We start from the raw sequence: 12,251 nt of genomic DNA on the forward strand, positions 1-12,251 counted from the left end.
ATCCCGTGCCTCGTAATCAAAATGTCTTCTTTGGTGACTCTTGTATTCTTGAATGGGTGGGAAAATAGCTTCAGTGTGAAGTTCCTCTGCCAACTTCTGTGCACTCTTCAGAACCTTTTGAAATCCCTCATCTGACTGGTATGACTTTGCTTTGTCCAGTTGTTCCATTGCTCCAGATATATCAAGGTCAACACCTTGGAATCTCTTGCTTACAACATTTATTTCAAACAGTATGTCATGCCACAACACTGAGCCACACAGAAATTTGAAGTTATGTATGTTTCTGGTGATTCCATTTCCCTCTGCCACTGTTCTCCCACAAACAGTTCCTGTCATAGCATTATCCTCCATAATGGCAACTATGGCATCATCTGTCTTCCCAATTTGGTGTCTGATAGGCTTTATCGCCTCCACTCGACTTTCCCATCGTGTGGCACTCAGTGGTTTCAGTGTCACAGAGGATGTTTCCAGATGTTTCTTCAAAATTTGCCCTTGATGAGTTGATGCAGAGAAAAATACAAAGATGCTTTGAATTACATTAAAAAATTCAGCAGCCTCACTAGAAGTTGATGCTGCATCACTGAGCACCAAGTTCAATGAATGAGAACTGCATGGGACAAAAAAAGCTCAAGGGTCTAACTCTCGGACCCGTATCTGCACTCCTCTGTTCTTTTCTCTCATATTGGCACCATTATCGTAGTCCTGACCTCTCATGTTAGCTATCGCAATTCCCATATCTTCCAGCTTTTTAAGATTCACATTTGTCATACCAGCTCCTGTAGTATCATCAATGTCAATAAATTCTAGAAAATGCTCTCTGACAGTCACCATTGCAGGGACATTTTCACTAGGTTCTGTTGTTGTTACAAAACGCACCATTAAAGTCATTTGTTCCGTATGGCTGATGTCAGGTGTGCAGTCCAGAATAACAAAGTAATATCTTGCTGAGTTCAGATCTGCCACAATCTTCTGTTTAACTTTTGTTGCCAGTAACTGTATGACCTCATTTTGAATTGTTTTTTCCAAGGTAGTGGTGTGTGTACATTTCTTGGGTGTTAGGGGCTTATTCCTTCACCCACTCACTTCCCTGGTCCTTCTTGCATGAACAGAGAGCAACAATACCCGAAGTCCAAAGGTGCAAACAAACAATTCGATGTTTATTGGGGTGAACTTCCAGCAAGCATGATTCCAGTTTCTTTCCTTAGTGTCCCCCTTCCCAGCTCTGACACCACAGAGCCTTACCTGTGTCCTTGTTCCCATTCTCCCCCCCCCCTTAGCAAAACATGATTCCAATTTCCCCACCCCCATTCCCTGTTCCCATTCCCCCCACCCACCCACACACTTCCTGATTGACTGCAGACTATATAGTAAAACTTGAGTTCTGCTTAGCTATACCGTAACCAATTATTTTACTGAAATTTAACTAACCAATCCTAACATATTGTAACATGATTATTTAACCAATTATATCTCACCACCTTAATTAGTTTACACCCAGCAAAATTAATTATACAGCAGACGGAAACAATCACAGAACCAGACAGAGACCATGCAAATAAACAATAGCAAAGTGGGAACTATAATAACAAAACAATACAAAAGTGAGGATTTCACATCCCAGCTATTGATTAGTGAGTTCTTGCCAGACAAGATGCTAAGACCCTTGCTAAGTTGTTCCAATGGATAATTACCCTCACTGTTAAAAAATTACATCTTATTTCCAGTGTGAATTTGTCTAGCTTCAGCTTCCAGCCATTGGATAATATTATAGCTTTCTCTGCTAGTTTGAAGAGCAATCCAATATTTTTTCAAATATTTTCAAATATTTGTTCCCTATGTAGGTAGCTATAAACTGTGATCAAGTTGCCCCTTAACTTTCTCTTTGCTAAGCTAAAAATATTCAGCTCCTTCAGTCTATTACTATAAGGCATGTTTTCTAATCATTTAATCAGTCTCATGGCTCTTCTCTGAATCATCTCTAATTCATCAACATCCTTCTTGAGTTGTGGACACCAGAACTGGACGCAATGTTACAGTGATGGTCACACCAGTGCCAAATAGAGGTAAAATAATCTCTCTACTCCTACTCAAGATTCCCCTATTTGTACATCCAAGAATCGCATTAGCTCTTTTGGCTACTGGGAGCTAACGTTGAGCTGATTATCCACCACAACTCCCAAATCGACCAGCTTGGCTTAACAGTGAAATCCTTGCTGATCTTAAACACAAAAAAGAGGCTTACAAGAAGTGGAAGATTGGACAAATGACCAGGGATGAGTATATAAAAATTGCTCGGGCATGTAGGAATGGAATCAGGAAGGCTAAATCACACCTGGAGTTGCAGGAGTAGCAAGGGATGTTAAGAGTAACAAGAAGGGTTTCTTCAGGTATGTTGGCAATAAGAAGAAAGCCAAGAAAAGTGTGGGCCCCTTACTAAATGAGGGAGGCAACCTAGTGACAGAGGATGTGGAAAAAGCTAACGTACTCAATGCTTTTTTTCCCCTCTGTCTTCATGAACAAGGTCAGCTCCCAGACTACTGCACTGGGCAGCACTGCATGGGGAGGAGGTAGCCAGCCCTCTGTGAAGGAAGAAGTGGTTCGGGACTATTTAGAAAAACTGGACATGCACAAGTCCATGGGGCCAGATGCGTTGCATCCGAGAGTGATAAAGGAATTGGCGGATGTGATTGCAGAGCCATTGGCCATTATCTTTGAAAACTCATGGCGATCGGGGGAAGTCCCGGAAGATTGGAAAAAGGCTAATGTAGTGCCCATCTTTAAAAAAGGGAAGAAGGATGATCCTGAGAACTACAGGCCGGTCAGCCTCACTTCAGTCCCCGGAAAAATCATGGAGCATGTCCTCAAGGAATCAATTCTGAAGCACTTAGATGAGAGGAAAGTGATCAGGAACAGTCAGCATGGATTCACCAAGGGAAAGTCATGCCTGGGACTAATCTAATTGCCTTCTATGATGAGATAACTGGTTCTGTGGATGAAGGGAAAGCAGTGGACGTGTTATTCCTCGACTTTAGCAAAGCTTTTGACATGGTCTGTCACAGTATTCTTGTCAGCAAGTTAAAGAAGTATGGGCTGGATGGATGCACTACAAGGTGGGTAGAAAGTTGGCTAGATTGTCAGGATCAACGGGTAGTGATCAATGGCTTCATGTCTAGTTGGCAGCCGGTATCTAGCGGAGTGCCCCAAGGGTCGGTCCTGGGGCCGGTTTTGTTCAATATCTTCATTAATGATCTGGAGGATGGTGTAGATTGCACCCTCAGCAAGTTTGCGGATGACACTAAACTGGGAGGAGAGGTAGATACGCTGGAGGGTAGGGATAGGATACACAGGGACCTAGACAAATTGGAGGATTGGGCCAAAAGAAATCTGATGAGGTTCAACAAGGACAAGTGCAGAGTCCTGCACTTAGGACGGAAGAATCCAATGCCCCACTACAGACTAGGGACTGAATGGCTAGGCAGCAGTTCTGCAGAGAAGGACCTAGGGGTGACAGTGGATGAGAAGCTGGATACGAGTCAACAGTGTGCCCTTGTTGCCAAGAAGGTCAATGGCATTTTGGGCTGTATAAGTAGGGGCATTGCCAGCAGATTGAGGGACGTGATCGTTCCCCTCTATTCGACATTGGTGAGGCCTCATCTGGAGTACTGTGTCCAGTTTTGGGCCCCACACTACAAGAAGGATGTGGAGAAATTGGAGAGAGTCCAACGAAGGGCAACAAAAATGATTAGGGGTCTGGAACACATGACTTATGAGGAGAGGCTGAGGGAACTGGGATTGTTTAGTCTATGCAAGAGAAGAATGAGGGGGGATTTGATAGCTGCTTTTAACTACCTGAAAGGTGGATCCAAATAGGATGGATCTAGACTATTCTCAGTGATAGCAGATGACAGGACAAGGAGTAATGGTCTCAAGTTGCAGTGGGAGAGGTTTAGGTTGGATATTAGGAAAAACTTTTTCACTAGGAGGGTGGTGAAACACTGGAATGCGTTACCTAGGGAGGTGGTGGAATCCCCTTCCTTAGAAGTTTTTAAGGTCAGGCTTGACAAAGCCCTGGCTGGGATGATTTAGTTGGGATTGGTCTTGCTCTGGGCAGGGGGTTGGACTAGATGGCCTCCAGAGGTCCCTTCCAACTCTGTTATTCTATGATTCTATGAAATCTTTTTCAGAATCACTGCTTCCCAAGATAGAGTCCCCCAGCCTGTAAGTGTGGCCTACGTTATTTGTTCCTAGATGTATACATTTACATTTAACCATATTGAAACATATATTGTTTGATTGGGCCCAATTTACCAAGCAATCCAGATTGCTTTGTGTCAGTGACCTGTCCTCTTCATTATTTACCTCTCCTCCAAACTTTATCAGTGATGATTATAAGTTTTCTTCCAGGTCATTGATAACAGTTAAATAGCATAGGGCCGACAACCGATACCTGCGGAACCCCACTAAAAACACACCCACTCAATGATCATTCTCCATTTACGATTCTCCATCTCCAGTATGACCTTCTTCCTCAATTGTGGGATTGTAGTTTTTTGGGCATCTATAAAGGTTTTTCTTAAATGATTCCTATTATTCACATTTTTCAGATTAAATTCTTCCTCCCCGCTGATTTGGCTCATAATTGTTTTCAGCTTTGTAAAATTAGCCCCTTTAAAGCACCAGCTATTTATATGACTGGCCTGAACTTTATTCAGCTTGCACATTATAAATGCGATCAAGTCATGATCACTTGTACCTAAGCTACCATTAATTTTTACTTCTGTGATCAGTTTATCTGTCTTTATCTGTCAAGATGAGAGTCTAATATAGAATTCCTCCATGTTGGATGCAACATTTTTTGAGTTAGGAAATTGTCATCTCTATCATTAAGAAATTCCAAGGATGTTTTAGTACTGGCAGCATAAATTGAACAAACTGAAGTCCAAATGCTGATGCTGCTTTTCTTCTTACACATTACACATAGGAGTGCAAGGAGCTCTTTCCCTGGTGTGATTTGATGGCCTGTAGCAGACACCAATTAATACCCTATCCTTTCTCTGTTAAGACACTGATATGTAAGCATTCAAGATGATTTTCTTCTGAGTTGTCAGTGACTTGGAAACAAGTAATGCCATTTTTGATATACCATGCCACTCCCCTTCCCCCTTTGCCCACTCAGTCCTTCCTAAATAGGTTATAACCAGTGATTTTAGCATTCCAGTCATGCAAATCATTCCACCAGGTTTCAGTAAAACCAACTAGATTGAATTTCTGCTCATAAATGAGCAAATCCAATTCCTCTTGGCCATTACCCAGGTTCCTAGCATCTGTGTATAAGCAACTCAAGAATTTCTTCTCTGTGTCCTTTGGTTCTTTGATGAATGTTGTTCTCAAAATATAGATTTTGTGCTAAATAAGTGCTCACATCTTTCCTCTATTTATCCTCCCCCTTTGTTGTTAGTTTCACACCCTCCAGACTACTCTAGCCAGCCAGTACCTGAGAAGATTGGTCCCCCTTCTGATGAGGTGGAGGCCATCCAAATTATACAGCCCCTTCTCCCCATAGAAGGTGGACCAATGTTCCACACAAATCCAAACCTTCCACTCTCCACCACTTACCTAGCCAGCGGTTCACTTCCAGAATCTTTGGCCTTGTATCTTCACTTGTTCTCAAAACAGGGAGCATCTTGAAGGAGATTGCTTGGACACTCTTCTTCATTAGCACACTTCTGAATTCCCTGAAGTCCTGTACCACCCATAGCATGAGGAAGGTAAGCTGGAAATTAAGGGGGAATGTGAAGAGAAAATAGCCACAGCTTTAAAAATCAAAATCAAACAAGCACATGCATAAGTATTGGCAGGATCAAGCCCAAGTGAAACGGGCTGTGCTTGCAGGGGTATGACATTCCCCATGGTACAATCTGGACTGGTAGGTAGCTGTGTCCCCTCAGTTCTCCAACCTGGGGTGCCTTTTACACTGCTTTGCTGTGAGAGCAACCACTCCTGGTGTGAGTTTCCCAAACACTCCAATCCAAACACACTGATTTAGATAAAACAATACGAGAAGTTTATTAACTACAGAAAGATTGATTTTAAGTGATTACCAGTAATGAGGCATAACAGTCAGAATTGGTTACAAGAAAATAAAAGTAAATGCAACTAATGCCTAACTTAAAAAGCTAAGTGAATACAAAGCAAAAGTCTATCTCACCACATCTTCATCAGCCTTACTGGCTGGATTCCTTTCTGCCAGGATCCCTTCCTCAGTCCAAATCTGTTTCTTTGTTCCTCAGGTGTTGTGGCTGCCATGGGTAGAGAGAAAATGAAGAATCACTTGGTGTTTTCCCTCTTCTTTGATAATCATCTCCTGCTGGGGTTCGGGAGACAGAAAGTCTATGGGGACAGGAACCACCAGCTGTTCTTTGCCAAGATGTAAATTTCTCATTCACACCCTTTTTCCTGCCAAAGAATGGCCACTTAACAAGGTGCTAGTCCATTTGATTTCATTGACACTTGCCAAGGTGTCAATTTGCCTTTTGTTTCTGAGGAACTGGTTTGTGGCTGCTTTTCTAAACTTGGAACATGTCTCAGTAATGTCATACAGTAGAATTTCATAACTTTATATACAGTATTGCCACACATATTTTACCAGGACAATAATGATCAGCACATTATGAGTTTTCAAATGATACCTCACAAGGCAGACTTTGTACAAAATTTATCATAGTCTTGTAAAAGAGGTGAATATAGGGGTACAGACTGCCACAAGGGTTTTTAACTTTGCCTATCCTCTGGAAAGTTTAAAGTGGGGCTGTTTTCTGATATATCCTGAGGTCCCATGAAGGATTTCTGTTGGGACAATTACAGGCGCTGGCTTTCTCCTTTCCCTGGGGGTGTTCAATCTCCACTATGCCCCACGCTCCACCTCACCACTCCACCCCGCCCTGTCTCTTCCCACCCCTGCTCCACTCCAGGCTCTGCCTCCATTCCACTCCTTCCCTCAAGGCTCCACCCCCACTCCGCCTCTTCCCATCCCACTCTGCCCGTGCCCCACCTCTTCTGCCCAGTTTCGCCCCCTCCCCCTGCCTCTGGCACACCACCAAACAGCTGATCGTGGTGAGTGGGAGGCACTGGGAGGGAGGGGAAGGAGTTGATTGGTGGGGTTGACAGAGGGCAGGAGGTGCTGAGGGGGGGGCGGAGGAGCTGGCTGCTGATAGGGTGCTAAGCACCCACAATTTTTTTTTTTCAGCATAGGAGTCAGTACCTATGGGGACAGTCTTTGATCTGACATTCCCTCCACTTGCCAATACATCTAATATTTTCTACTGCAAATATCTTTGTAAATTTAAAGGGCTAAATTGTGGCTCTAAGACACAGCCCTGCCTCGTGGGGAGCTATGGAAGTGAGCACTGAGATTCCTTGGGGCGTGGCTGGTGTACCACCTTGAAAGGTACGTCTGCACTGCGTATGGTGGCATGTAGGGTACAGACACTGCATGCCGCCCTAGCATGGGTAGAAATAGCAGGGTAGATGGTGACACACTGTTTCGGTGAGTAAAGACACACCAGAACCCTATGGTATATACCTGGCTCTCCAAGCAGTGCCTCCCACGTCTACACTGCTGTTTTTAGCGGTAGTGTCCCGCTGGTGGAGCCTTTCTCCATTGCAGCAGGGAGCTGCCAGAGTCTTTCCCCACTGCACAGAAAGACGGCAGCAGGGAGCCTGTCCCGCTCCCACTGCTAGAGCCTTTCACTGCTCCATGTCGCTACACACCACCATGTGGACACAGCCTGCTCTTTGCTGCAGTGCATAGCTACACACACCCGACACACCACTGCCAATGTGTGCTGTGTAGGTGTAGGGTAAGTTTGTGGAACTTGCCTCCTGCTAGACCTCTTTGCAGATGCCACTAGCCTTGTGGGCTTCTCACGCTCTGTGGGCCCTGTTCTCCCACTCAAGGGGAAAAGTCAATGGGAGTTGCTCTCTTGTGTCCAGGGACCTCCTTTGTCCCAGGGGAGAGACTACCTGTGTCCTCAACTTCCACCACCACCCCAACTTGCACCCCCAGCACAGGCACTGCCTGGACCTGTGTCCACATGCTTCCTCTGTCAATCACTGGAAATTGCATTTAGTTTCCAGAGAGGTGTGAACTTAAGAGCAACCCCACAATAATAAGTAGTGAGGCGCACTGACGGTAAGGCTCGCTGGTCCACAATTCTTAAGATCACCTTTGGGTAAAGGAGTTGCCGTTAGCATTGGATCATGTGTTCTTGTAAGCAGTGCGTACACACTCAACGTCCTAAAAGTCGGACAACCCACATGAGCATTGTAAAGTTAATGCCGGATACAAAGTAAGTAAATAATTAAAAATTGTTCCCATAAAAGTGCAAGGGCAGGAGATGGAGCAGGTACTTTGTTTTAGAGGCAGAATTTATGAAGGGTCTCGTGCTAATAAATTCATATACATAGCCAGGAGGAGCATGGCCAGACACCAGCAAGATAGGAAGGAAGCAGATTCCCACAGTGTCCCAGAGACCCTGCCTTTCAGATGCTCTGCCCTGGCAGTCTGTTTAAGGAACTGCTGTGATCAGCTACTTTGGGATTCAGCCAGGTTGTCCCTGGCTTAGATAAATGCCGTTGATTGTTCTCTTCCTGGACCGGCAACTTGCTTTGTGACAGAGCAATAAGTTCCACACAAGAAGAGTGCTAACTCCAGACTCGGCCAGTCAGCGTGAATATGAGCCAGGCTTTCTCATGTAACAGTCTGACATGGTGAGTGAGAATAATTCCATTTCTCTCGGGGTTTTTGCATTGCAGGCTGATCGATCGGAAAGGCACAGAAAATGAAAGAGGATTTAAGAGACAGGCACGCCCTGCTGTTTGTTCAAAGATTCCTTACCAGTGTTTGCCCGCTTGCTCCTAGTCTTGATACCTGACTGACAATTGAATTCTCTCACACAGGTCCTCCTTTTGTTCTTTTTAAAAAAAGAGATTTCCCAGACACTGATATTTTAAAGATCTGGTAAAACATATGCATTGTCAGGCAGCTTTCACCTCGGTCATTTTAGTTCTCCAAAGGAATGACAGAGAATTTTCTTCCTGTAAGCGCAATAGCTGAGCAGACAGAGCAAGGTAGCTACGCTTTTCATCCTGTTATGTCTTTTTTCTTCCTTAAGTTTGTTTGTTTCAGTTCTGCACATCTGGGTGTTTCGAGCTCCTCTCCAGAGTTTAGTGCCTGTGCCCTATGCCCCTGTATGATGACTTCAGTGGAGTTATAGCAGGGATGAATATTGGGCTCCTGGGGTTGTACAGTTCCACCTGCCCTGAGAAGATTTCCCACCCTGCAGGGTGAATGCCATTGAATCACACGGGGTTCCTGTTTAAAAATGGAAGGGAGAGGAAGAAAAGGAACTTTTTCTCTGCATGATGGGGAACTTCACCCCAGGGCTGATCAAATCGCAGAACAAATCCTTTTTAATACATCATTCAGTGAATTTCATCTGAATTCACCAAATAGTATTTCACCAGCTATAGAGCAGGGCAGGTACAACAAAATATGTGTCAAATGCCTGTCAAACTGAACTTAATAGATTCATGGATTCGATTTGACCAGCTCTGCTAGCTGCTTCTCCCTGGATTTATTTTACCTTCTTTCAGTTCCTTCCCCTCCCCACAAAACCAGAATCTCTCTGTATATGCAGCATATCTCTAACTTATTCTGTCCACCTCACTCTGTTATTATTATTATGGTAGCAGCTAGAGGCTCCATGTAATATCAGAATTCCATGGTGCTGGACACCATACAGGCATGGAGTGTATCGTTTAAACAGAGGAGATAGACAAAGGACAGGAGGAAGGGAATAACATCATTTTACTGCTGGAAAACTGAGGCACGAAGCAATTAAGTGACTTGCCCAAGAAGTCTGTGGCAGAGCTAGGAACTGAATCATGTCTCCTGAGTCCCAGTCTAATGCCTTAACCGCAAGACCATCTTTCCTCCATCTCATTCAGTCGCAGGCGTAAGTTAGACATGCACATCTGAACGTGTGTTAATTGCATGTACCTTATTCTGACCCTGTACCTCACCTATGCGTTTAGTTCCTGGAAACTTTTGCAAATCCCATAAAGTGTAGAGTGATTCATCAAGAAAGAAGAAGTGAAATAAATTAATTAAGCCTCAGAGAAGAGAGAGATATAAAAATCAGGAACCAAGCGTACCCTGGTCAGCCATCCAGAGGGTTGTGATGCACAGCTCAGGGGCTGTGCAATGTGGGGTAGAGAGAGAGAACACACATTTCTGACCCAGGTATGGAGAGATTCTGTGCATATGTTTCGCCAACTATTGCTAGCAGCTGCCTGGAGCCCCAACAGCACCAGCTCTCCTAGAGTTAGCTGCACTAGTATTAGTAAGAGAAAAGGCTAACGTAGACACAGCCGAAGCTTCCTGGTGCCACCTTAGACTGTGAGCACTTGGGGTCAGGGACTGTCTGGGTGTCGCTTATTTGTACAGTGCCTGGAGCAATGGGGCCCTGATCCCTGACTGGCATCCACAAGCTCCATCACAACACAAATAATGATGATTACAGAAAAGCCTGGGAATGGCTTACGGTTTTCAGTGCCCCTTTGCTGGCTGGCTCACTGCATCCCTGCCTGAGTACAGATACCCCTCTGCTCTTTAGTCAGCAGCAGCTGAAGCTAACACACTAGGCAGCCAGCAGTTCGTTTGGGTACCTCTCCCTCCAGGCCTGGAAACAATTCAGTCTTTAAGGAGTTAAGTGTTTTAATCTATTGCAGGGACAGAGAAATTGGTCAGGTCATTAAACTTGCTAGTTTAGGGCTCGGAACCCAGGTTCAGCTCCTTACTCCACCATAGGCTTCACCTCAGTGACCTCAGGCAAGTCACTTTGTCTCTGTTTCCCCATCTGTACAGTGGCAATTAGAGCCCTGACCCACCTTCCAGGGACGTTGTGAGGAAAAATGCGTTAAAGATGGTGACATGATAGGACGCTAGAGGGGGAGGGCTCTGAGTTACTACAGAGAATTATTTCCCGGGTATCTGGCTGGTGGGTCTGGCCGGTCTGGCCCGCATGCTGAGGATCTACCTGATCGTCATAGTTGGGGTCAGGAAGAAATTTTCCCCTGGGCGGGAGGGTTCGCCTTCCTCTGCAGCATGGGTCACTTCCAGGTTCAAACTAGCATAAATGGTGGATTCTCTGTGACTTGTAGTCTTTAACCCATGATTTGAGGATGTCTGTAACTCAGCCAGAGGTTAGGGGACTATTGCAGGAGTGGGTGGGTGAGGTTCTGTGGCCTGCAAAGTGCAGGTGGTCAGACTAGATGATCACGATGGTCCCTTCTGGCCTTAAAGTCCAGGAGTTTAGGTGCTCAGCTACTATGGGGATGAGGACAGTATAAGTTAGCCCTGGTCTACACTACAAACTCACAGCGGTATAACTCTGTCACTCAGCGGTGTGGGAAATCCGCACCCCTGAGCCATGCCGTTACACCAACCTAAGCCCCGGTGTAGACAGCGCTGTGTCCCGGACAGCTCTCCCATCGGCGTAGGGAGTGTCGTCACTAAGCACTCCAGCTGTGTCGCTGCAGCACTTTAAGTGCAGATAAGCCTTTATACAGATTAATTCTCGTTCCCAGAGCTTAAATGCCAGGGCTACCTCTCCTGTCAGTGGCACACTTGTATGCAAGGCATGACCTGCCACATACAGTGTGTGCGAGGTAACGCTCTGTGGACGATGCCATTTTGTTCTAGGAATGCTATTATCGTTATTGCTTGAGCCCAGGAACCTCTTTCTTTACAAACTAAGCACAGCTTGTTCTTATGTATTTTTCTCTAAATAATTTGAGGGCCTATTTTTTGCTGTCTTCGGCTGGAGCACTCACTGAGGATTATCCATCAGTCACAAGTGGGCATTTCCCACCCAGTCCGTTCCCTGTGGTTGCAAGGTAGAGAGAAGCAATTGGCCAGGGTCACCTGTCTTTCTGCATGTCCTTAATACCAAGCTCCTTTGTATTCAATGTTTTTCCTTACAGACTTCTGCGAAATCCACGTTTGCTGAAAACATAACTGTAAGTATGTTGGGTATGGGTGAAAGAAAGGTGATTTATCAACTCTCCGTATATGAGAAGGTTGAGAGTCTGCTTCCTGGAACGACAAAGGCGTGGAGGAATTCTGGAGAGGCTGGCAGAGTTCTGGTCTGAATGACAGTTTTATTGCTGCTGAGGTTACGTTTTAGTTT

This window comes from Caretta caretta, chromosome 7 (genome assembly GCF_965140235.1).
Source record: "Caretta caretta isolate rCarCar2 chromosome 7, rCarCar1.hap1, whole genome shotgun sequence".
Lineage (NCBI taxonomy): Eukaryota > Metazoa > Chordata > Testudines > Cheloniidae > Caretta > Caretta caretta.